This window comes from Anolis sagrei, chromosome 2 (genome assembly GCF_037176765.1).
Source record: "Anolis sagrei isolate rAnoSag1 chromosome 2, rAnoSag1.mat, whole genome shotgun sequence".
NCBI classification, from domain to species: Eukaryota; Metazoa; Chordata; class Lepidosauria; order Squamata; family Dactyloidae; genus Anolis; species Anolis sagrei.
The window spans coordinates 9421304-9448181 of record NC_090022.1 but is presented as its reverse complement, the minus strand read 5'-3'; the positions used below and the strand labels follow the sequence as shown (position 1 = coordinate 9448181).

Below are 26878 nucleotides of genomic sequence, written 5' to 3'. Positions count from 1 at the left end.
AGCAAACATTACGTTTTTATTTATCTATATTTATTATTTCCAGTATTTCTATCCCGTTCCTTCTCAACCCCCCCCCCCCCCCCAAAGGGAGACTCAGGACAACTTACATTTGGCAGCAATTCGATGCCATTCTGTATAACAGAGCAATATAATAACAATCAGAACAATAAGTAAAACAGTATTAACAGCTGTATCTCCATTCCACTCAATTCCATATCTAATTCCATGTCCAATGTGCTGTCTATGCCTGTTGTCCAAAAGCCTGGTCCCAGAACCACGACTTCAATTTCTTCCTAAATGACAGGAGAGACAGAGCCGATCTAGCCTCAGTGGGAAGCCAGTTCCATAGGCGGGGAGCCACAGCCGAGAAGGCCCTGTCTCTCGTCCCCGCCAGACATTTTTGCGCCGATGGCAGGAGCGAGAGCACGGCCTCCCCTGATGATCTTAACCTGCGAAGCGGGACGTAGAGAGAGATGCCTTCGGACAAGTAAGCTGGGCTGTGGGTTTGATTCTAATCTCTTGTGCCGCCAGGACTGCTGACTGAAAGGTCTGTGGTTTGATTCCATGGAGCAGGGTGAGCTCCCGTCTGTCAGCTCCAGCTTCTCATGTGGGGACATGAGAGAAGCCTCCCACAGGATGGGAAGACCTCCCCTGGGCAACCAGAAGTAACTTGCAGCTTCTCAAGTCATTCCTCATACAAAAAAAGACAAAACCATCTTTCCTCCTTTGTTGTTTCCAGGGCTTTGGAGAGAGAGAGGCTCTTTCCCCTCCTTCCAGGGTCAAGGAAGGGTGAAGGGGAGGGAGTGTGGTCTTCCTAGAGAGGCCGGCAGGAAGTGGGCCTCCCCACCCCAGATCCGCCTTTCCTACCCCTCTAGGAACCAGACTCTCTTCTCTTAACCCTTCCTAGCCCGGCTGGGAGAGGAGAGTGTCCCCTTTGGCCTCTCCTTCCTCTTCCTCCTCCTGGTTTCCTTCCTCCTTCCTCTCCTCCTTCCGGTGAGTCCTCTTCCCATTCCTTCTCCGAAGGGCCAAAGAGAGGCTGAGGCCCAACACACCTGGAGGGAGGGAGGGAGGGCCAAAGGGGGCCCAGGCCTGGCCTCCCCTGGGGTTGGTTGGTTGGGGGTCCCCACATCCTCCAACCGGGGAGAGAGAACAAGGTGTGCACCCACTTCTATTCTCCCTGAAGAGTGCTGAGAAACCAATTCCTTCAAGTCTCTGAAGTCTCTTTGTGTCATAGTCCAAAATGCACCCACATCCTCTGAATCCCATTATAGTCCACACCCCCTGCTCTGCTCCCTTTCCTTTGGTTCTTGAGACATTCACTGAAGGGTTTCCATTCTTCTTGAAGTTTGTGTGTATTGGATTGTTTTGCAGCCAGAGTTAATTTCTCAATTTTGGGGCATTTCCATCCAATTTCCTGGTGTTGCCATGTTGTGTTGTTTCCATAATTTTGCGTATGGTGGTTGTTGGCGTGGTCCATATTATCTGAGAACACAGAAATGCTGGACCACTCCAACAACCACCATGTCAGGCTACACAGAGAAGCCATTGAAATCCACAAGAAGCATGTTGGCAATTTCAACAGAAAGGAGGAGACCATGAAAATGAACAAAATCTGGCTACCAGTATTTAAAAAACTCAAAAATTACTACAGCAAAACAGCAGAGAGGAAACAACCAGGCACATCTTAACACCTCTCAACAAAAGATTTCCCCAGGCTCAGCCAGGCCTTCAAATGCTAATGAAGGTGGTCAGTTCAAACATTCACACCTAGCTCCAGCAGAGAAGAGCTCTTTGCCCCACCCCAGTCATTCCACAGATATATAAACCCGTTTTCCTAATTCCAACAGACCTCATTACCTCTGAGGATGCTTGCCATACATGCAGGCGAAACATCAGGAGAAAATGCCTCTAGAACATGGCCATACAGCCCGAAAAAACCCACAAGAACCTAGTTTCCATGTTTGTTTGTCTCACAATCCCAGGAGAAAAAGTTCTGGTTTTACTGGGAGTTTGTGCTTTAGTCTAATTTCCGTGTCTCTGTGGATTTTTATCCAGAACTCTTTGAGAGGAAGTTCCAGTTACTTGTTTCCATTCCCAACATATGTTGGGAATCTTTTAAAAGCTCTTTCACAGTTTTTCAGGAGTTATGTGTCATCTGTATATAATTTTGTTAAAATGTTTTTGATGGTGTGACTCCTGGTAAGTTTTAGTCATTTCTTTCCAGAGTTCTTCCCTTTCTTCTTGACTTCTTCTGCCTTTCTTTCACAGAGGAAATGTGAGGGTTGCCTGAGCATTTTGGAGACGAGCTTGTTGAAGGATTTCTTTCCCTTGAGAGAAGAGGGAGGAAAGGCATCTTGGATACGGTTGGGTTCTTCATCAAAGAGTGGCTCCAACATGGAGAGACCCAACTCACCTGGACCTGAGGAATCCTGGGAAGGAACTACGCAGACATTCCTGAATACAAATATACAGCGCCAGTGCTTCAGGCATTCCTCCTTCCGAGAGGGCGAGGGACCCAGAGAGGTTTGCAGCCGCCTCCACTCTCTCTGCCGCCAGTGGCTGAAGCCAGATCAACACACCAAGGCGGAGATGCTGGACCTGGTGATCCTGGAGCAGTTCCTGAGCATCCTGTCCCCAGAGATGGGGAGCTGGGTCCGAGAGTGTGGGGCAGAGACCTCTTCTCAGGCGGTGGCCCTGGCGGAAGGCTTCCTCCTGAGTCGGGCAGAGGACGAGAAGCAGGACGGACCGGTGAGAGCATTGCCTCTTGGGTGAACTCACCTTGGGACTGATGGATAGAGTAAACGTACATCCTGCTTTCCTTCCAAGGTGGGACCCATGTGAGGGAGAAGCTGGACTCTGCTCCATTGGCCTCTTTCCCCCCCTGCTCTGCCCCTCCTGCTCTCGCCTCCATATCCACTGTAAGCTGGGTTGCTGTTCTATCCAAATTTGTTGACCCCAGATATCAAACTGGAAATGATGGGAGGGGGAGTGTAGCATTAGTTGGGTGGCCATCTCAGAAGTTATTCTTTAAAAAAAACAACCATGCAGTTTCTGCATATAGGTCTGTGATATTTTTGAAAATTCTCCGTACTTCTTCTGGAATACTATCTGCTCTTCCAGGCCCAAAATAACTGCATGGAAGTCCACCCTGATGTCCCTTCATCAGAAAAGCCTCACTCAGACACCAAGCAGAGCCTCCAGCAGAAGGAGCTGAAGCAGGAAGGAGAGGAAGGAGAGGGTATATATCTTAAACTCACATCCTTTGTTTGATATCTGTTTTATGTACATTAATATGTATTTCATAGAAAATTAGTTTAAATGTGGATCTTTTATAGAAATATGTATATTTGTTGAATTTTGCAATGTTTGTGTTTTGTAAATTGTGTTATAACCCTCCTCGAGGCAGACAGAGACAGATAAGAAATAAAATAATAATAATAATAATAATAATAATAATAATAATAATAATAATAGTGTTGCTATGCCTTTTTCGGGCTGTCTGGCCATGTTCCAGAAGGATTCTCTCCTGACGTTTCACCCACATCTATGCCAGGCATCTTCAGAGGTTGAGGGGTCTGTTGGAAACTAAGTAAGTGAGGTGTATATATCTGGAATGTCCAGGGTGTGTTTGTACAAATGCTACGCTCAGCAAAGGACAAGAGGGGTCCTCTCACCTCTGCAGCAGTCTACCGTACACCATATAGCTGTGGACAAGTCTACAGAGGGACCACCAAACACCACAGCAGCATTGCCCAGACATGAATTAAGGCAAATGAAAGGCACTGCAGACTGATTCAACCAGAGAAGTCAGCCATAGCCGAGCCCTTTATGAACCAACCTGGGCACAGCATATTATTTGTGAACCCGTAAATGCTGGACCACTCTCACAATCACCCAAACCGAAGATGAGCCTTGAAACTGAGCTGGAAGACAAACGAGCAACAAGCAGTAACTTTAGTCAATTCAAATACCAATCCCAGGACTCCTTTCCTTTCAACCTCCTCTCAGCACTCCTTGTGAGGCAAAGTCCTAAACCCTAAAATTTTACATATTCTTGGGCTGTTGAATGCTCCTGTGTTCATAGGGTCATTTCCTCATAGGTTTCTTTATAGGACTGTAATTGTAACCTCTGAGGCATGTCTATGTGATCAGCTGTCCACACTTTACTCTCTCTCTCTCTCTCTCTCTCTCTTTCCCAGGGGCTGGTATGATGCTGTTGCCGAATCCTCAGTCGTTTCTTCCGCTTTGTGATGGAGTGGAAGTGAATCAGGTAAGCAGAAGGATTCCTGGGAGAGGAGGAAGGGAGATGCCTGGGGGTCATTTCTTCCAGGCTTCATCATCAAACATCTCTTGAAACAAAAAAGATTGACTGGGGGTTTTTTAAATGTGAGATACTGAAGGCACAATTGGAAACAGTGGCAACAAGGAGGAAAATAAATAAATAAGAGTAACCAGCTGAGCTAAGATTTAAAAGGGATGTGTTCGAGAAACGGAAAAGGGGGGAAATCACCAAAGAATTCAAAGAACTAACCAGCATAAGTAAGAAAAAGGTCTGACAACCTTGCCAGAGAGATTACAAAGAATGAAAAGCGGGTTCTTTGGTTGTGTCAGTAGAAGAAGGAAAAACGAAGAAGTGATAGGGTCTGTGCCTGGAGAAGGTGGTGAAATGACCACAGGGGATGGGGAAGAGGGAGAAGGTGGCCTCAGTCCTCTCCCAAAAGGGAATCCGTATTCCGCTTGAGCAAGATGGAGACAGAGGGTGCTCACCAGAGGTTCCTCTTCATCCTGGAAAGAAGGGAGGAGTGCTGCAGGGCTCTTTTGGGGGTTCTGTCCTGGGCCCAGTGCTGTTCCACACCTTTCTTATTGACTTGGATGAAGGTTCAGAGGGCATGCTTATCATGTTTGCAGATGAGACCAAATGAGGAGGGATAGCTAATACTCCAGAAGACATGATCAGAATTCAAAATGGCCTCAACATGTTAGAGAGCTTGTTGAAAACTAAAAATTGATTTCAACAAAGAGGAATGTAGGAAATACGCAACACACAGAAACAGGATGGGTAAGATCTGGCTCGACAACTGTCCATGTGAAAGGGATCTTGGAGTGTTGGTAGACCACAAGTTGGACATGAGCCAACAGTGAGATGCACAGGTATACAAGTCTCAGGTGGGAAGGATTTCTCTTTCTTTTCCCTCCAGGGCCCAATTGCCTTTGAGGAGGTGGCTGTCCCTTTCCCCCCGGAGGAGTGGGTTCTCCTGGATCCTGACCAGAAAGCCTTGCACATGCAAATCATGGAGGAGATTCATGGGATGGTGGACTCTCTTGGTAAGGCCCCCTCATTCCTGGGGATTTCTGTTCCAAAATGCAGCATCCCAGTCAGCAGCTCTCTGGTGGGAGCAGGATCCTCCATCATCCCAGTCTCTGAGAGTTCTCAAGGCAGGGCTTTGGTTGGAAATATAAGACAGAAGTGTCACATGGAATTGGTGCCTGAGTCACAGTGGTGTTGGCACCAATTCACCCTCCAGTGGGAAGACTTCCATAACTGGAGCTGATTCCAAGCGCACCAAACTCGCTCTCAGCAAAAGACACCCCCCCCCCCAATTCTGGAAAACTCCCCTCTAGAAAGAGGGGCCAGAGAATGGATAATGAAAAAGAACACACTTCCGTGGCTTCAGATACGCAGATGCAGCTATACTTCTTTTTTCCGGTGTGGTATTCAGCTGAGTTTTTCCTCCCAACCAGGCAGGCTGGCCTTTGCATGTCTGACGGCTAAGCTCGCTTTCTGCGTTGCCTCTCCCAGCACACAAACAGCCCCCGACCTCAGTCATCCGCATTATGGTGACTTGTAATGTATTCTATGTTCTCTGATTGTGAACGACGAGGGCTCAGGGTTGATTGTGCCCTGGGAGAGGCATGTAGCAGTCATCAAACTGGTTGGTAGAGAAATAAAAAGGAGGGAAGAAGGGACTGTAAGAATCCCATTCAGTAGCCTCTGGAGCATATGTGACTCAATCTCTCTTAGAGCCTCAAGGCAGTCCAACAGGGTCCATCTTGACTGAACAAGGGGTGGAGAAACGACAACAGTTCTCTCTTCTCTACCTCCATGTCTAGGCTGTTTTAGGAATCCTTTCAATCCGCTTCTTATCCCACTTCCTCAGAGTCCTTATCACTCACGCTGAGGAATGATTGTTTCTGCCCTTCTTCTTCCCAGCAGATAACTGGAAGAAGAGCAATGTGTGCACCAAACACAGGACGCATTTGGGACACAATGGGGACCTTCCTAGACACCAGCAAAATCACAGTGAAAATGGAGATTCTGCCAGAGAAAGGCCCTACAAATGCAATGTATGTGGACAATGTTTTACGCAAAATATGGGACTTATACTTCACAAGACACTCAGTGCTGGGAGAAGCCATTGTAAACGGAAAATATCAGCAAAATGTACTGCTGATTACGAATTGCCACATCAGAGTCAAGAAGAAATCTTTCAAGGAACTGACGATATCATAAGCCGGGAGTGTGGGACATCTTTTTTGCAGAGTTCACACTTGAAACATGAGCAATTTCACACAGCACAGGAACTATATAGATGCCAGGAGTGTGGAAAGTGTTTTCCTACCCGTTCACAACTGATGAGGCACAAAAAGCTTCACACAGAAAAGGAAGGGTACAAGTGCCAGAAGTGTGGGAAATGTTTTACTCAAAATGCACAACTTATAGGCCACTGGAGATCCCACACAGGAGAGAAGCCATACCAATGCCAGGAGTGTGGGAAATGTTTTAGTTACCATTCACTCTTGTTGAGGCACAAAAGTGTCCACACAGGAGAGAAGCCATACCAATGCCAGGAGTGTGGGAAATGTTTTGCTGACCGTTCACACTTGGTGAGACATAAAAGAGTCCACACAGGAGAGAAACCATACCAATGCCAGGAGTGTGGGAAATGCTTTGCTGACCGTTCAGACTTGGTGAAGCACAAAAGACTCCACACCGGAGAGAAACCATACCAATGCCAGGAGTGTGGGAAATGTTTTGCTTGCTGTTCAGACTTGGTGAGCCACAAAAGACTCCACACCGGAGAGAAACCATACCAATGCCAGGAGTGTGGGAAATGTTTTGCTTACCCTTCAGACTTGGTGAGCCACAAAAGACTCCACACAGGAGAGAAACCATACCAATGCCAGGAGTGTGGGAAATGTTTTGCTCGCAGTTCACACTTGGTGAGCCACAAAAGACTCCACACAGGAGAGAAGCCATACCAATGCCAGGTGTGTGGGAAATGTTTTGCTCACAGTTCAGTCTTGCTGAGGCACAAAAGAGTCCACACAGGAGAGAAACCATACCAATGCCAGGAGTGTGGGAAATGTTTTGCTCATAGTTCATACTTGGTGAGGCACAAAAAACTCCACACCGGAGAGAAGCCATACCAATGCCAGGAGTGTGAGAAGTGTTTTGCTTGCCGTTCAGACTTGGTGAGGCACAAAAGACTCCACTCTGGAGAGAAACCATACCAATGCCAGGAGTGTGGGAAATGTTTTGCTCACAGTTCAGCCTTGGTGAGCCACAAAAGACTCCACACAGGACAGAAGCCTTAGAAATGCCAGAAGTGTGAGAAAGGTTTTGCTTTCCCAACACCCACAAAAAACTACACAAAGGATAGAAAGGTTAAATGATCCAGCAGTATGGGAAATGTTTTATTTAGATGTCATCCCATAACAAGCACTAGAGAATATACACAGGCTAAAAACATACAAATGCAGGCATGTGGGAAATGTTTTAGTTGAGCTTCTTACCTTTTGAACTATCACAGACTACATACAGGAGGGACATCATCCATAGAGTTGGGACAAAATTAATAAAATGTTTTGCAACATGGAAATGGCAGATGAAATAGCTTCCAGTAACACTTGGCTTGAGTCCAATTTCTTTGACAATTTTCTTCTTAGTTTCATGCTACCTGTGCTCTATTCTGCCTTGGTCAGACCACACCTGGAACCACACTGTGTCCAATTCTGGGCACTGCAATTGAAGGGAGATGTTGTGTAGCTGGAATGTGTCCAGAGGAGGGCGACTCAAATGATCCAAGGGTCTGGAGAACAAGCCCTATGAGGAGTGGCATGAAGAGCTGGGCATGTTTAGCCTGAAGAAGAGAAGGCTGAGAGGAAACATGATGAGGGCCATGTAGAAAGATGTGAGGGAAAGTTGTCAGTGTATGGTTTTTGTATGATGTGCGTTTAAATGTAATTTTATGTAATAGGATTGTGATTGTAAAAGGATTGTATTGCCAGAATGTATTCTGACACAGAAGGGTTAAACAGCAGAGTTAGCAAGCTGTGAAGATGTGACCCTGAGTTCTTGCCTTGAGAGATTAAGGAGTGAACAGAGGTAACTCCCTTCTAGCTACAGTGTGTGTATTAGCTTCTATCTATTTCGGTTTGTTCTTCGTGTCTGTCTGCTGATTGTGTATGGTGTATATTTTGAGCTGCTTTAGTAAAGCTGAATACCTGTTTTTACCAGAGTCTCCAGAGTCCGTTATTCTGAGCTTCAAAAGCTTCTGCTATACTCTGCTAACGCTGACAAAAGTCAGGAGGGAGCAAGCTTGTTTTCTGCTGCCCTGGAGACTAGGACGCAGAACAATGTCTTCAAACTACAGGAAAGGAGATTCCACCTGAACATGAGGAAGAACTTCCTGACTGTGAGAAGTGTTCAGCAGTGGAACTCTCTGCCCTGGAGTGTGGTGGAGGGCTCCTTATTTGGAGGCTTTTAAGCAGAGGCTGAATGGCCATCTTCCAGGGGTGCTTTGAATACGATTTTCCTGTTCCTTGGCAGAATGGAGTTGGAGTGGATGACCCATGAGGTCTCTTCCAACTCTATGATTCTATGAAAGTGATGGAAATCATGGACGTGGATAAATTAACGCAATTAATGAAGAAACACACAGGAAGACCCATTCAATCTACTCACTCTGCTCTATTGGCCACTCCTTGGTAATAGTCCTGTTTATATTTGTCGTGTCAGGGCAACCAGTCAATTATATTACATTTCTAACAGAAGAAAGCAAACAAACAGACAAAATACAAAATGTGTGAGTTTGGGAGTTGATTAAATGTCCTTTGACCAGTATCTGGCCACTTGGAGTGCCTCTGGTGTTGCCGCAAGAAGGTCCTCCATTGTGCATGTGGCAGGGCTCAGGTTGCATTGCAGCAGGTGGTCAGTGGTTTGCTCTTTTTCACACTCGCATGCTGAGGATTCCACTTTGTAGCCCCATTTCTGAAGGTTGGCTCTGCATCTCGTGGTGCCAGAGCGCAGTATGTTCAGTGTCTTCCAAGTCGCCCAGTTTTCTGTGTGCCCAGGGAGGAGTCTCTCATTTGGTATCAGCCATTGGTTGAGGTTCTGGGTTTGAGCCTGCCACTTTTTTTTTTTAAGCAGAGGCTGGATGGCCATCTTCCAGGGGTGCTTTGATACGATTTTACTGTTCCTTGGCAGAATGGAGTTGGGGTGGATGGCCCATGAGGTCTCTTCCAACTCTGTGAGTCCATGAAGGGTTTGGTGGGCATTGACCTTGAATTTGGGAGTTTTAGTTCACTTACATCCAGAGACTACCATGTATCTGGACCAATCTGGCATGAATATTCAATATGCCCAAATGTGAACACTGGTGGAGTTTTGGGGAAATAGACCTTGACATTTGGGAGTTGTAATTACTGGGATTTATAGTTCACCTACAATCAAAGAGCGTTCTGAACCCCACCAACAACAGAATTGGGGCAAACTTCCCACACAGAACCCCCATGAGTAACAGAAAATACTCAAGGCCATCCAGTCACCGAGGCAAGAAAACATAATCAAAGTCCTTCTGACAAAGAGCCATCCAGCCATCTTTATTTGTTTATTTATTTATCGTGTCAGGAGCAACCAAACAATTGCATTGCATTTTTAACAAACAAACAAACAAAACACAAAGTTTGCAAGCTTGGTATTCTATTAAATGTCCTCTGACCAGTATCTGGCCACTTGGAGTGCCTCTGGTGTTGCCGCAAGAAGGTCCTCCATTGTGCATGTGGCAGGGCTCAGGTTGCATTGCAGCAGGTGGTCAGTGGTTTGCTCTTCTCCGCACTCGCATGTCGTGGATTCCACTTTGTGGCCCCATTTCCTAAGGTTGGCTCTGCATCTCGTGGTGCCAGAGCGCAGTCTGTTCAGCGCCTTCCAAGTCGCCCAGTCCTCTGTGTGCCCAGGGGGGAGTCTCTCATTTGGTATCAGCCATTGGTTGAGGTTCTGGGTTTGAGCCTGCCACTTTTGGACTCTCGCTTGCTGGGGTGTTCCAGCGAGTGCCTCTGTAGATCTTAGAAAACTATTTCTTGATTTCAGTCGTTGACGTGCTGGCTGATACCCAAACAAGGGATGAGGTGGAGATGTCTCTGCCTTGGCCCTTTCACTATAGGCTGCTACTTCCCAGCGGATGTCAGGTGGTGCAATACCAGCTAATCAGTGTAGTTTCTCCAGTGGTGTAGGGTGCACACTGGGCATGCATACTCATCAGCAAAATAGCAGAGCACAAGGTCAGATGTCATCACTGTGTCTGGTTGTGATCCCCAGGTTGTGCCAGTCAGCTTTCGTATGATATTGTTTCTAGCACCCACTTTTTGCTTGATGTTCAGGCAGTGCTTCTTATAGGTCAGAGCACGGTCCAGAGTGACTCCCAGGTATTTGGGTGCGCTGCAATGCTCCAGTGGGATTCTTTCCCGGCTACATGCCTGGATCTGTAATTGGTTAAATGGACGAACCCAGAGGGTGATTCTTCCCAATGCTTCCTCTTCATGCTGGAAAGAAGTGACGAGCGGAGTGCCATCAGCAGGGTTCCGTCCTGGGCCCGGTCCTGTTCAACATCTTTATTAATGACTTAGATGAAGGGCTAGAAGGCATGATCATCAAGTTTGCAGACGACACCAAATTGGGAGGGAGAGCCAATAGTCCAGAGGACAGGAGCAGGATTCAAAACGATCTTGACAGATTAGAGAGATGGGCCAAAACTAAGAAAATGAAGTTCAACAGTGACAAATGCGAGATACTCCACTTTGGCAGAAAAAACGAAATGCAAAGATACAGAATGGGGGGCAATGCCTGGCTCGAGAGCAGGACGTGTGAAAAAGATCTTGGAGTCCTCGTGGACAACAAGTTAAACATGAGCCGACAATGTGATGTGGCGGCAAAAAAAGCCAATGGGATTTTGGCCTGCATCAAGAGGAGCCTAGTGTCTAGGTCCAGGGAAGTAATGCTACCCCTTCTATTCTGTTTTGGTTAGACCACACCTGGAATATTGTGTCCAATTCTGGACACCACAATTCAAGAGAGATATTGACAAGCTGGAATGTGTCCAGAGGAGAGCGACTAAAATGATAAAAGGTCTGGAGAACAAGCCCTATGAGGAGCGGCTTGGGGAGCTGGGCATGTTTAGCCTTCAGAAGAGAAGGCTGAGAGGGGATATGATAGCCATGTATAAATATGTGAGAGGAAGCCACAGGGAGGAGGGAGCAAGCTTGTTTTCTGCTTCCTTGGAGACTAGGACGCAATGGGACAATGGCTTCAAACTACAAGAGAGGAGATTCCATCTGAACATTAGGAAGAACGTCCTGACTGTGAGAGCCGTTCAGCAGTGGAACTCTCTGCCCCGGAGTGTGGTGGAGGCTCCTTCTTTGGAAGCTTTTAAGCAGAGGCTGGATGGCCATTTGTCAGGGGTGATTTGAATGCAATATTCCTGCTTCTTGGCAGAATGGGGTTGGACTGGATGGCCCAGGAGGTCTCTTCCAACTCTTTGATTCTATGATTGTATGATTCTATGAAATGATCAAGGGTCTGGAGAACAAGCCCTATGAGGAGCAGCTTAAGGAGCTGGGCATGTTTAGCCTGAAGAAGAGAAGGCTGAGAGGGGATATGATAGCCATGTATAAATATGTGAGAGGAAGCCACAGGGAGGAGGGAGCAAGCTTGTTTTCTGCTTCCTTGGAGACTAGGACACAATGGAACAATGGCTTCAAACTACAAGAGAGGAGATTCCATCTGAACATTAGGAAGAACTTCCTGACTGAGAGCCGTTCAGCAGTGGAACTCTCTGCCCCGGAGTGTGGTGGAGGCTCCTTCTTTGGAAGCTTTTAAACAGAGGCTGGATGGCCATCTGTCAGGGGTGATCTGAATGCAATATTCCTGCTTCTTGGCAGAATGGGGTTGGACTGGATGGCCCATGAGGTCTCTTCCAACTCTTTGATTCTATGATTCTATGATTCCGGGGAGCAGGGTGAGCTCCCACCTGTCAGCTCCAACTTCTTAGGAGGGGACAGGAGAGAAGCTTCCCACTGGAGGGTAAAACATCTGGGCATCCTTTGGGCAACGTCCAATTGCCTCAGACCAGAAGTCCTTTGTTTGCAGGGCTTTAGAGAGGGGGGCTCTTTCCCCTCCTTGGAGTGTCAGGCTGGGCAAGGAAGAAGGGTGAAGGGGAGAGAGTGTGGTTCCCAGAGAGGCAGGAAGGAAGTGGGCCTCCCCCCCCCCCGACCCTCCTTTCCTGCCCCTCTAGGAACCAGACTCTCTCTCCCCTTCACACTTCCTGATCCGGCTAGCAGAGGGGAGTTGGTTCTCTTGGCCTCTCACCCTTCTTCCTTCCTCTCCTCCTTCCGGTGAGTCTTCTTCCCATTCCTTCTCCAAAGGACGGAAGAGGGGCTGAGGCCCAACACACACACCTGGAGGGAGGGAGGGAGGGAGGGGCAAAGGGGGCCCAGGCCTGGCCTCCCCTGGGGTTGGTTAGGGGTCCCTGCATTCTCCAATTGGGAGATAACAAGGTGTGCAACCATATCTATTCTAATTGAAGATTGCTGATAGAACAATTATTTAAAGTCTCTAAAGTCTCTTGAAGACTGAGTTTATGAAGAGTACAAGAGAGTCCCTGGATGAGGGAGCCTCAGCTGAAGGAATCCTGGGGGGATCCAGCCTGGGTTGGGACTGAATGGGAGCTCCCTGGGAGGCCGGGTGGGCCTGGAGGCTGGAGAGGAAGAGGCCCAAGCCAAGTGGAAGGAAGGGGGGCCCAGCATTCATAATCATAATCATAATCTGGGGACTCAATGCGGCTGACATGCGGCCAAGCCCGAACAACATATGACAACATAATAAAACCAAAGTATAAACAACAAACAACATGACTTGGCTCGGAAGTCAATAAAGGGCTTGTGAGGTCACTCTCCAAGAAAACGCCTCCTGAAACCTTTTGTCTGATTCTGCCTTTCTTTCACAGAAGAAACGTGATTGTTTGTTGAGCATTTTGGAGTACAGCCTGCGGAGGGATTTCTTTCCCTTGAGAGAAGAGGGAGGAAAGGCATCTTGGATACGGTTGGGTTCTTCATCAGAGTGGCTCCAACATGGAGAGACCCAACTCACCTGGACCTGCAGTAGGAAAGGCCTCCGGGAGCAGTGGGGAATCCTGGGAAAGAACTACGCAGACGTTCCTGGATGCAGACACACGGCACCAGCGCTTCAGGCATTCCTCCTTCCGAGAGGGCGAGGGACCCAGAGAGGTTTGCAGCCGCCTCCACTCTCTCTGCCGCCAGTGGCTGAAGCCAGAGCAACACACCAAGGCGGAGATGCTGGACCTGGTGATCCTGGAGCAGTTCCTGAGCATCCTGCCCCCAGAGATGGGGAGCTGGGTCCGAGAGTGTGGGGCAGAGACCTCTTCCCAGGCGGTGGCCCTGGCGGAAGGCTTCCTCCTGAGTCGGGCAGAGGACGAGAAGCGGGAAGGACAGGTGAGAGCATTGCATCTTGGGTTCCCTCACCTTGGGACTGATGGAGAGATTGAACGTACATCCTGCCTTCCTTCCAAGATGGGACCAATGTGAGGGAGAAGCCGGACTCTGCTCCCTCGGCCTCTTTCCCCCCCCTGCTCTGCCCCTCCTGCTCTCACCTCCATTTCCACTGTAAGCTCGGTTGCTGTTCTATCCAAATTTGTTGACCCTGGATATCACACTGGAAATGATGGGAGGGGGAGTGTAGCATTAGTTAGGTGGCCATCTCAGAAGTTATTCTTTCAAAGGAAATCCATGCAGTGTCTGCACATAGGTCTGTGATATTTTTGAAAATTCTCTGTACTACTTCTGGAATACTATCTGCTCTTCCAGGCTCAAAATAACTGCATGGAAGTCCAGCCTGATGTCCCTTCACCAGAAAAGCCTCATTCGGACACCAAGCAGAGCCTCCGGCAGAAGGAGCTGAAGCAGGAAGGAGAGGAAGGAGAGGGGGCTGCAGCCTGGCAGGGTAAGAAGGAACCTTTCTGGGAGTTTTGGTCTTTTATGCCAGTGGAAATTCCCCTTTGAGGGAATTGTAACACATCCCCAGTTTGAATTTGAGAAGGTGCACATGCTGGATCTTTTGGCCTTGAGATGGGTATATATCTTAAACTCACATCCTTTGTTTGATATCTGTTTTATGAAGTTTAATATGTATTTAATAGAAATGCAGTTTTAATGTGGATCTTTTATAGAAATATGTATATTTGTTGAATTTTGCAATGTTTGTGTTTTCTAAATTGTGTTGTAATCATCCTCGAGCCACACAGACAGACAGATAATAAATAAAATTATTATTATTTTACTGACACAAAAACACAGTATGTCACAGCAAGTGAGATCTATATGCTGGATTATTGTTATGCTATGGATTTTCAGAGGTTGAGGGGTCTGTTGGAAACTAAGTAAGTGAGGTTTATATATCTGTGGATTGTCCAGGGTGGGTTTGTACAAATGCTACACTCAGCAAAGGACAAGAGGGGTCCTCTCACCTCTGCAGCAGTCTACCGTATACCATGCAGCTATGGACAAGTCTACAGAGGGGCCACCAAACACCAGAGCAGCATTGCCCAGACATGAATTGAGGCAAATGAAAGCCACTGCAGACTGATTCAACCAGAGAAGTCAGCCATAGCAGAGCCCTTCATGAACCAACCTGGGCACAGCATATTATTTGTGAACACAGAAATGCTGGACAACTTTCACAGTCACCCAAACCTAAGATGAGCCTTGAAACTAAGCTGGAAGACAAAGAGGCAACAAACAATAACTTTAGTCCATTGAAATACCAAGCCCAGGACTCATTTCCTTTCAACCTACTCACAGTACTCCTTGTGAGGCAAAGTCCTAAACCCTAAAATCTTGCATATTCTTGGGCTGTTGAATGCTCCTGTGTTCATAGAGTCATTTCCTCATAGGTTTCTTTATAGGACTGTAATTGTAACCTCTGAGGCATGTTGATGTGTTCAGCTTTCCACACTTTACGCTCTCTCTCTCTCTCTCTCTCTCTCTCTCTCTCTCCCAGGGGCTGGAATGAGGTTGTTGCCGAATCCTCAGTCGTTTTGTGATGGAGTGGAAGTGAATCAGGTAAGCAGAAGGATTCCTGGGAGAGGAGGAAGGGAGCTGCCTGGGGGTCATTCCTTCCAGGCTTCATCCTCAAACATCTCTTGAAACAGAAAAGATCGAATGGAAGTTTTTTAAAAGTGAAATATTGAAGCACAGTTGCAAACAGTGACAACAAGGGGGGAAAATATAAGAGAAATCTAAAGAAAGCAGAATGGATGTTCAAAGAAGTGAGCTAAGATTTAAAAGGAATATCTACAAAAAATGGAAAAGGAGGGAAATCACCAAGGATTTCAGACAGCTAACCAGCATAAGGAGGGAAAAGGTCTGTCAAGGCAAAACAGGAAATGAGCTCAGGTTTGCCAGAGATATTGAAAAGAATACAAAGTGTTTCTTTGGTTGTGTCAGTAGAAGAAGGAAAAACGAGCCCAGAGTAGGGTCTGTGCCTGGAGAAGGTGGTGCAATGACCAAATGGGATGGGGAAGAGGGGGAGCGTGGTCTCAGTCCTCTCCCAAAGGGGAATCCGTATTCCGCTTGAGCAAGATGGAGCAGGTGAGGCAATAGGGGAAATGCAACTCAAAATAGGTAAAAAAGTAGTCCAGGAATAGCTGGGCACTCTCAATGAATTCAGGTCTCCAGGGCCACAGGAACGACACCCAAGAGTCCTGAAGGAACTCGGAGAAGATATTTCAGAACCACTGGCAATAATCTTTGAGAACTTCCAGAGAACGGGAGAAGTCAGACCAGAGTGGAGGAGGCAAAGAGTGTCTCTGTCTTCCAGAATGGACAAGGGGTGCTCACCAGCGGTTCCTCTTCATCCTAGAAAGAAGGGAGGAGTGCTGCAGGGCTCTTTTGGGGGTTCTGTCCTGGGCCCAGTGCAGTTCCACACCTTTCTTATTGGCTTGGATGAAGGTTCAGAGGGCATGCTTATCATGTTTGCAGATGAGACCAAATGAGGAGGGATAGATAATACTCCAGAAGACAGGATCAGAATTCAAAATGGCCTTAACATGTTAGAGAGCTTGATGAAACTAAAAATTAATTTCAACAAAGAGAAATGTAGGAAATACACAACGCACAGATACAGGATGGGTAACGTGTGGCTCGACAACAGTGCATGTGAAAGGGATTTTGGAGTGTTAGTAGACCACAAGTTGGACATGAGCTAACGGTGAGATGCACAGGTATACAAGTCTCAGGTGAGAAGGATTTCTCTTTCTTTTCCCTCCAGGGCCCAATTGCCTTTGAGGACGTGGCTGTCCATTTCTCTTTGGAGGAGTGGGTTCTCCTGAATCTTGATCAGAAAGTCTTGCACGTGCAAATCATGGAGGAGATTCATGGGATGGTGGACTCTCTTGGTAAGGCCCCCTCATTCCTGGGGATTTCTGTTTCAAAATGCAGCATCCCAGTCAGCAGCTTTCTGGTGGGAGCAGGATCCTCCATCATCCCAATCTCTGAGAGTTCTCAAGGCAGGGCTTTGGTTGGAAATATAGGACATTGGTGTAACATGGACTTGGTGCCTGAGTCACAGTAGTGTTGGCACCAATTCACACTCCAATGGGAAGACGTCCATAACTGGAGCCAAGTCCAAGCACACCACCTCGCAGCAAGAGCCCCCCCCCCCCCCCCCCCGGAAAACCCATCAAGAGTAATCACCCCAGATCAGTCACACTACTCCCTCCCTCTCTCTCCCTCTCTCTCTCTCTCTCTCTCTCTCTCTCTCTCTGTGAATGTGTGTGTTCTGCCTCTGTGTTCCTTGTGTTGAATTGGAAGGAATGTTACACAAAGGACAGATTGGAGGTTGTATGGGAAGTAAAATTACCGTATTTTGAACAAACTGAATTTCCTTTCCTTTGGTTGCCTCTGTATGAAAGAAAACCCTATGAATGTGACTGCCTTTACTTTATCTAATAATAGATATTAGATGTGACTTCTGTACTATATCTAACTCTATGCCCCTATCTAGATCTAATCTTTATCAAAATGACTCTAAAACTATCTATCTATCTATCTATCTATCCATCCATCCATCCATCCCTGATTGTAGTATCTATATAATTTCACTTCCTATTAACTCTGACACGACGTGGATTCTTGTGCTCTTTCTGCCCCTCTGCTGCCTTAAGTGGGGAACACTCCCCACCTAAAACTTATTAATAACTTTTACCCCCTTAGCAATAATAAATTAACACTGATCTATGAATTCTTCCCTGTGAAATAACAAAGTCCATAGTTGGTCTTCCGATGCTTCTGGCACTTGATGTCTTCGATGTTTTCCTTCTTACCTTCGATCCTCCTTCATGAGGACGATGTCCTCTCCGGTTGAAATGACCCAGTAATGCTGGAACCTGAAAGGCAAAGTTGTCCTAAGAGTCAAACCTGTCCATTGCGATACTGCGACACAGGTCCCGGCTTCTCTGGACCCATGGACACTCTTGTCCCAGCTTCTTCCTGGGAGGTAATTTACTGTTTCTCTTGAGGGTCAGAAAGAGAGCAATTCACTACGTCTCTTGAGGTTTGGAAAGAGAAGAATCCACTGTTCTCCCTCTGTGTTAGTTGGGTTGAATTGGAAGGAATGTTACACAAAGGACAGATTGGAGGTTGTATGGGAAGTAAAATTACCGTTTTTTGAACAAACTGAATTTCCTTTCCTTTGGTTGCCTCTATATGAAAGAAAACCCTATGAATGTAACTGCCTTTACTTTACTAAATAGATACTAAATGTGACTTCTATACTATATCTAACTCTATGCCACTATCTAGATCTAATCTTTATCAAAATGACTCTAAAACTATCTATCTATCTATCTATCCATCCCTGATTGTAGTATCTATATAATTTCACTTCCTATTAACTCTGACACGACGTGGGTTCTTGTGCTCTTTCTGCCCCTCTGCTGCCTTAAGTGGGGAACACTCCCCACCTAAAACTTATTAATAACTTTTACCCCCTTAGCAATAATAAATTAACACTGATCTATGAATTCTTCCCTGTGAAATAACAAAGTCCATAGTTGGTCTTCCGAATCTTCTGGCACTTGATGTCTTCGATGTTTTCCTTCTTACCTTCGATCCTCCTTCATGAGGACGATGTCCTCTCCGGTTGAAATGTCCCTGTAATGAAGGAACCTGAAAGGCAAAGTTGTCCCGAGAGTCAAACCTGTCCATTGCGATACTGCGACACAGGTCTCGGCTTCTCTGGACCCATGTACACTCTTGTCCCAGCTTCTTCCTGGGAGGTAATTTACTGTTTCTCTTGAGGGTCAGAAAGAGAGCAATTCACTATGTCTCTTGAGGTTTGGAAAGAGAAGAATCCACTGTTCTGCCTCTGTGTTAGTTGGGTTGAATTGGAAGGAATTTTACACAAAGCACAGATTGGAGGTTTTATGGGAAGTAAAATAATTGTTTATTTGAACAAACTGAATTTCTTTTCCTTTGGTTTCCGCTGTTTGAAAGGAAACCCGATAATCTTCTGCAGCCTTGTACTTAACCCAGAATGTGACTGCCTTTACTTTACTAAATAGATATTAGATGTGACTTTGATACTACAGTGGTCCCTTGCTACTTCGCAGTTGGCTTTTTGCAAACTCGCTGTTTTGTGGTTTTTCAGTATGGACTTAAGAGCATTTGTCTGTCTGGAGAGGCTGCCTCTGCAGATCAAGCCGGAGCCGAGGATTACGTGAACAGCACGTTGAAGGAGGGTCATGTCGTGTATAAGTGTGTGGGGAGGGTTTAGAAAGACTTCAAATAGTGTATAACTCTAAATAGTGTATAACTTAAAATAGTGTATAACTCTAAATATAGTAGGAACACTATCTTTATTTTAATGCATAAATATTTTCACTTTTTGTGGATTTTCACTTTTTGCGGGTGGTCCTGGAACATAACACCAGCGATAAATGTATATCAAACTCTATGTCACTACTATATCTAATCTTTATCTAAATGACTCTATAACTATCTATGACTTCACTATCTATATTATTTCACTTCCTATTAACTCTGACGTGACGTGGATTCTTGTGCTCTTTCTGCCCCTATGCTGCCTTCCAATAATAAAACCCAAGTGATTTCCTGTCAAAACTGCCATTCTAAAGCAGGCTTGAGCTCCTCTCCCCCCCCCCCTTACCCTTAAAGGCACAGGGAGCATATTATGAATTCTGCCTCTGAGGAGGAATAATGAGTGACAGAGAAAGAGAGAGAGAGGCTGGAAGAGGGAGGAAGCAGATTGGCTGGAAAAAGGGGCCAGAGAATGGATCCTCAAAAAGAACAAGCTTCCCTGGCTTCAGATACGCAGGCGTGGCTATACATCCTTTTACTGGTGTGGTATTCAGCTGAGTTTTTCCTCCCAACCAGGCAGGCTGGCCTTTGCATGTGTGACGGCTAAGCTCTCTTTCTGCGTTGCCTCTCCCAGCACACAAACAGCCCCCGACCTCAGTCATCCACATTATGGTGACTTGTCATATCATGCAGTCTATGTTATGTGGTTGCGAATGATGGGGCTCGGGGTGGTTTGTGCCCTGGGAGAGGCATCTAGCAGTAATCCAACTCTAGGCCCCTCTCTTTCCAATAGTACATTCGCCCCTCAACTATTCCCAACTTTGTCAGGCAAATCTATCCCTTTGGAACTCACGTTTACAGCAAACTTCCAAAAACTGTCAGAGTTCAATTCAGTAGTTGATGGTCAAAGCAAAACCATCTCTGCAACCCTCCAGAATTCGGTCTGGGACCTTCTACGTTAGAGTAGAAAAATCCAACCTTATCTGAAGATGGGAAGAGAGAACTGGAGGTTAGGGAAAGAAATAAAAAGGAGGGAAGAAGGGAAAGTCTTAAGCGAGAGAAAATGCAAAGCCTTTGAATGTGAAGGGAAAAGGCATCCATTCCCCCCGAGAGAAGGAGACAGAATACAAACCTGGACTGGGCTGAGCAACAGGGAGCTTCTGGAGCATGTGTCACTCATCTCTTTCTTTGAGGCTCCAGGCAGCCACACAGGGTCCATCTTGACTGAATAAGGGGTGGGGAAACGATAACAGTTGTATCTTCTCCACCTCCATGTCTAGGCTGTTTTAGGAATCCTTTCAATCTACTCCTTATCCCACTTCCTCAGAGTCCTCATCACTCACGCTGAGGAATGATTGTTTCTGCCCTTCTTCTTTCCGGCAGATATCTCTCAAGCACCTGACGATATCATAAGCCGGGAGTGTGGGACATCTCTTATGCAGAGTTCAGCCTTGGTGAAACATGAGCGATTACACACAGAACAGGAACCATACAGATGCCCGGAGTGTGGAAAGTGTTATCCTTCCAGTTCACAATTGATGAGGCACAAAAAGCTTCACGCAGGAAAGAAAGGGCACAAGTGCCAGAAATGTGGAAAATGTTTTACTCAGAACACACAACTTATAGACCACTGGAGATCCCACACAGGAGAGAAGCCATACCAATGTCAGGAGTGTGGGAAATGTTTTAGTTACAGTTCAGACTTGCTGAGACACAAAAGACTCCACACAGGAGAGAAACCATACCAATGCCAGGAGTGTGGGAAATGTTTTGCTCAAAGTTTTAACTTGGTGAGGCACAAAAGAGTCCACACAGGAGAGAAACCATACCAATGCCAGGAGTGTGGGAAATGTTTTGCTCTCAGTTCACGTTTGGTGAGGCACAAAAGGGTCCATACAGGAGAGAAGCCATACCAATGTCAGGAGTGTGGGAAATGTTTTAGTTACCGTTCAGACTTGGTGGGCCACAAAAGACTCCACACAGGACAGAAGCCATTCCAATGCCAGGAGTGTGGGAAATGTTTTGCTGGCCGTTCAGCCTTGGTGAGGCACAAAAGAGTCCACACAGGAGAGAAACCATACCAATGCCAAGAGTGTGAGAAATGTTTTGCTGACCGTTCAGCCTTTGTGAGCCACAAAAGACTCCACACAGGAGAGAAACCATATCAATGCCAGGACTGTGGGAAATGTTTTGCTGGCCGTTCAGCCTTGTTGAGGCACAAAAGACACCACACAGGAGAGAAACCATACCAATGCCAAGAGTGTGGGAAATGTTTTGCTGACCATTCGACCTTGGTGAGGCACGAAAGACTCCACACAGGAGAGAAACCATACCAATGCCAAGAGTGTGGGAAATGTTTTGCTGACCATTCGACCTTGGTGAGGCACAAAAGACACCACACAGGAGAGAAACCATACCAATGCCAAGAGTGTGGGAAATGTTTTGCTGACCATTCGACCTTGGTGAGGCATGAAAGACTCCACACAGGAGAGAAGCCATACCAATGCCAGGAGTGTGGGAAATATTTTGCTGACTGTTCAGCCTTGGTAAGCCACATAATACTCCACACAGGAGAGTAACTATACCAATGCCAGGAGTGTGGGAAATGTTTTGCTCACCATTCAGCCTTGGTAAGCCACAAAAGACTCCATACAGGACAGAAGCCTTAGAAATGCCAGGAGTGAGAAATGTTTTGCTTTCCCCACACCTACAAAAAAACTACACAAAGGATAGAAAGGTTAAAAGAACCAGAAGTATGGGAAATGTTTTATTTAGACGTCATCCCATAACAAGCACTAGAGAATATACGCAGAATAAAAAACATACAAATGCCAGGCATGTGGGAAATGTTTTAGTTGAGGTTCTTAACGTTTGAACCATCACAGACTACATACAGGAGAGGCATCATCCAAAGAGCTGGGACAAAATTAATAAAATGTTTTGCAACAGGGAAATGGCAGGTGAAATGGCTTCCAGTAACACTTGGCGTGACTTTGGACTCATTTCTTTGACCATTTTGTTCTTAGTGTCATGCTACCCGTGCTCTATTCTGCCTTGGTCAGACCACACCTGGAATCACACACACACTCTCTCTTTCTTTTTTCTCTCTCTCCCACTTTTTCTATCTTTTCTTAATTGCTTTTAAATGTTTTTATGGAAAACTTTCAATAAAGATTTTTTTTTAAAGTTGGGGAGAAATGAGCAATGTTTTGACAGGGAGAGAATAGATTTTTTTTTCTTCAATCACCATCTCTGCCGTCATCTTTACTCGAAGCCCCCGTTGGTATCGTGGGTCCAACCCTTGTGCCTTCCACAAAATAGCCCACTTATACTGAAAATAGAAAATAAGTGAATGCAGCAAATCATTGTAGAAACCTGTTATACTCTTCAAATTCACAGTAATCACAAACCATATGATATAGATTCTGTACAATCCCTCTGAGATGGGATCAGCGCCGTGTCTTCTTCTGCCGAGTGGAACAGGACCGGTTTGGGCCTCACTCCAGGCCTTCCTCTGGCGGTCAAGTTCTAAGCGTGACACTTGTTCTCCTTCTTAGAGAGACAGGTTTTTATACTTTGTGAGATGGGAGATTTATTATTTAGCAGCTGTCCCCTGCTACACGCTGCTGTGGCCTAATCTGTGTGTATGTGTTTTGTGTGTATATATTTGTGTATATGTGTGTTTGCGTTTTGCACATGTGCTATTGAGTTTTTTTGTTTGTTTTTTGGCTTTTTAGGTCTCTTTTGCTGTGTTTTTCCACTTATTCATGAGTGATAGTCACTCGTTGGCCTGATAGGTGTCTTGTGTCCAAATTTGGTGTCAATTTGTCCAGTGGTTTTTGATTTGTGTTAACGAACATTACATTTTTATTTATCTAGATTTATTATTTCCAGTATTTCTATCCCGTTCCTTCTCAACCTCCGAAGGGAGACTGAGGGCAACTTACATTTGGCAGCAATTCGATGCCATTGCGTATAACAGAGCATAGAATCATAGAATCAAAAAGTTGGAAGAGACCTCATGGGCCATCCAGTCCAACCCCATTCTGCCAAGAAGCAGGAATATTGCATTCAAATCACCCCTGACAGATGACCATCCAGCCCCTGTTTAAAAGCTTCCAAAGAAGGAGCCTCCACCACACTCCGGGGCAGAGAGTTCCACTGCTGAACGGCTCTCACAGTCAGGAAACTCCTCCTCACATTCAGATGGAATCTCCTCTCTTGTAGTTTGAAGCCATTGTTCCGCGTCCTAGTCTCCAAGGAAGCAGAAAACAAGCTTACTCCCTCCTCCCTGTGGCTTCCTCTCACATATTTATACATGGCTATCATATCCCCTCTCAGCCTTTTCTTCTTCAGGCTCCTTAAGCTGCTCCTCATAGGGCTTGTTCTCCAGACCTTTTATCATTTTCGTCCTCTGGACACATTCCAGCTTGTCAATATCTCTCTTGAATTTTGGTGCCCAGAATTGGACACAATATTCCAAGTGTGGTCTAACCAAAGCGGAATAGAGGGGTAGCATGACTTCCCTAGATCTAGACACTATGCTCCTATTGATGCAGACCAAAATCCCATTGGCTTTTTTTGCCGCCACATCACATTGTTGGCTCATGTTCAACTTGTTGTCCACGGGGACTCCAAGATCTTTTTCACACATACTGCTCTCGAGCCAGGCATCCCCCATTCTGTATCTTTGCATTTCGTTTTTCCTGCCAAAGTGGAGTATCTTGCATTTGTCACTGTTGAACTTCATTTTGTTAGTTTTGGCCAATCATCTCTCTAATCTGTCAAGATCGTTTTGAATCCTGCTCCTGTCCTCTGGAGTATTGGCTATCCCTCCCAATTTGGTGTCGTCTGCAAACTTGATGATCCTGCCTTCTAGCCCTTCATCTAAGTCATTAATCAAGATCCTGAACAGGACCGGGCCCAGGACGGAACCCTGCGGCACTCCACTTGTCACTTCTTTCGAAGATGAGGAAGCATTGGTGAGCACCCTCTGGGTTCGTCCATTTAACCAATTCCAGATCCACCTCACCGTAGTTTTGCCTAGCTCACATTGGACTAGTTTCCTTGCCAGAAGCTCATGGGGGACCTTGTCGAAGGCCTTCCTGAAATCCAGGTACGCTACATCCACGACATTCCCCGCATCTACCCAGCTTGTAGCTCTATCGAAGAAAGAGATCAGATTAGTCTGGCATGACTTGTTTTTGATAAATCCATGTTGACTATTAGCGATGACTGCATTTGTTTCAAAGTGTTTGCAGACCGCTTCCTTAACAATCTTTTCCAAAATCTTGCCCGGTATCGACGTGAGGCTGACCGGACGGTAGTTGTTTGGGTCGTCCTTTTTTCCCTTCTTGAAGATTGGGACCACATTGGCCCTCCTCCAATCTGCTGGAACTTCTCCCGTTCTCCAAGAACTCTCAAAGATGGTTGCCAATGGTTCCGAAATGACTTCCGCTAGTTCCTTCAATACTCTGGGGTGTAGTTGATCTGGCCCTGAAAGGGGACTTGAACTCATTGAGAGCGGCCAGGTATTCCTGTACGACTTGTTTCCCAATTTGGGGTTGGATGTCCTCTAATCCCTCATCCACTCCGTCTTGCTGAGGTTGAAGATGACTTTCTTTTATTGAGAAGACCGAGGCAAAGAAGGCTTAAGTAGTTCTGCCTTTTCCCTATCCCCTGTCAGCATTGCCCCATCTTCTCCGCGAAGAGGTCCTATCGCCTCCTTGTTTTTCCTTTTTCTACTGACATAAGAAAATAATCCCTTTTTATTGTTTTTAATGTCCCTGGCAAGCCTGAGCAACATAATAACAATCAAAACAATAAGTAAAACATTCATTAAAACAGTCAAAAACAGTATTAACAGCTGTATCACCCTTCCAGTCAATTCCAAATCCAATGTGCTACCTATGCCTGTTGTCCAAAAGCCTTGTCCCAGAACCACGACTTCAATTTCTTCCTAATTTACAGCTGATCTCACCTCAGTGGGAAGCCAGTTCCACAGGCGGGGGCCACAGCCCGAAAGGCCCTGTCTCTCGTCCCTGCCAGACATATCTGCGACGCCGGCGGGAGCAAGAGCGAGAGCAGGGCCTCCCTGGATGATCTTAAACTGCGAGCCGGTACTTAGAGATGTTGTTGTTGTTCATTCGTTCAGTCATTTCCGACTCTTGGTGACCTCATGGACCAGTCCAGGCCAGAGCTCCCTTTGGGCCGTTACCACCCCCAGGTCCTTCAGGGTCAATCCAGTCACTTCAAGGAAACCATCCATCCATCTTGCCCTTGGTCGGCCCCTCTTCCCCTTTCCTTCCATTTTCCCCAGCATCATTGTCTTCTCTAAGCTTTCCTTTCTTCTCATGATGTGGCCAAAGGACTTCATCTTGGCCTCTCATTTCCTTCCCTCCAACGAGCAGTCGGGCTTTATTTCCTGAAGGATGGACTGGTTGGATCTTCTCGCGGTCAAGGTACTCTCTGGACTTTCCTCCAACAGCACAGTTCAAAAGCATCTTTCTTCCTTCGCTCAGTCTTCCTTATGGTCCAGCTCTCACATCCGTAGGTGACAATGGGGAATACCATTATTATTATTATTATTATTATTATTATTATTATTATTATCTTTATTTGTACCCCGCTAACATCTCCTGAAGGACTCTATGCGGCTTACAAAGGCCAAGGCCTCAATAAAACAATAATACAACAATACACATAAACCATAAAGCAAATCAAAACATTAAAGCAATAACAGTAAACAGCAAAAACAGTACAGCATAGCACAATAAAACTAAGATCGGGCCAAGTGTAAATGGGTACAGATGAAAGGTGCTGAGTATGACAGTTGAAATATAAGGATTTTTGGGTAAGTACAATGTTCGGGCAATCTTAAGTCTCTAGTGAAGTGCTTCTGGGACATATTGCTGGGGTTTCCTATTCTGGAAAGGCACACCAAGTCTTCAAGCTCTTCCTAAAGACTGCCAGCGTAGGGGCCTGTCTGATGTCCTTGGGGAGGGCGTTCCAGAGTCGGGGGGCTACCACAGAGAAGGCCCTGTCCCTCGTCCCCACCAACCGCGCTTGCAACACAGGTGGAATCGTGAGCAATTGTCTTTTAAACCAGGATGTGCTCTTTGTGCCCAGCGGGACGCTGGGGTGCCTCAACCGAGAGGCCCTATGGATTTTCCTAAATAATGTCTTTAGAAACTTGGAAAGCTTAACGAAGTTCGTTATTATTGCTTAGATCTTCAAAAACACACAAATCCTTCTTAACTTGCCCACAAAGGACAGGCAGCTTGCTTCGTGAACTATTTCTTTCGTTAACAAGGAAAACCCTCCGACCCCTCCCTGGGCAATCTGTCTTTAGGCTGGCTGGCGTGGGACCTTACTCCCGGTTCCAATTTGCCTTTTGGGTACCCGAGTAAACCTTACCGGCCAAAACTTTAGAGATTTTCCAGCTGGAGACCTTTGGATTTGTAAAACCGTTTTCTTCAGAAGCTTTCGGGCTGTCTTCCTCAGAGGCTTGTAGAGCTGTGAGGCTGTAAGTTCCCCAGCCAGAGCTTTGAGAATTGTCTTCCCCAGAAGCTTTGGGACTACTTTCCCCCGGAGCTTTGTAAGAAACGGAGCTTCTCTACAGGTGGGAAAAGCTCTCACGTCCTGTAACTGAGCTTCCAAACTGCAAGACTGAACTAAAAACTTTCTTTTCCCTCCCAGAACCCTGGGGAAA

The 26878-nt window shown here is 46.2% G+C and overlaps 1 protein-coding gene and 1 pseudogene across 1 annotated transcript in view; both read left to right on the top strand.

The window, feature by feature from the left end:
* Positions 1–918: 918 nt before the first annotated feature.
* On the top strand, positions 919–8514 carry LOC137096263 (zinc finger protein 431-like; annotated as a pseudogene).
* The window catches only part of LOC132766029 (zinc finger protein 431-like), a 58256-nt gene continuing 32296 nt past the window's right edge, over positions 919–26878 (top strand). Inside the window, exon 1 of the mRNA XM_067465487.1 lies at positions 919–993. The gene's annotated coding sequence lies outside the window, so the exon portion shown is untranslated. The remainder of the gene's footprint in view (positions 994–26878) is intronic.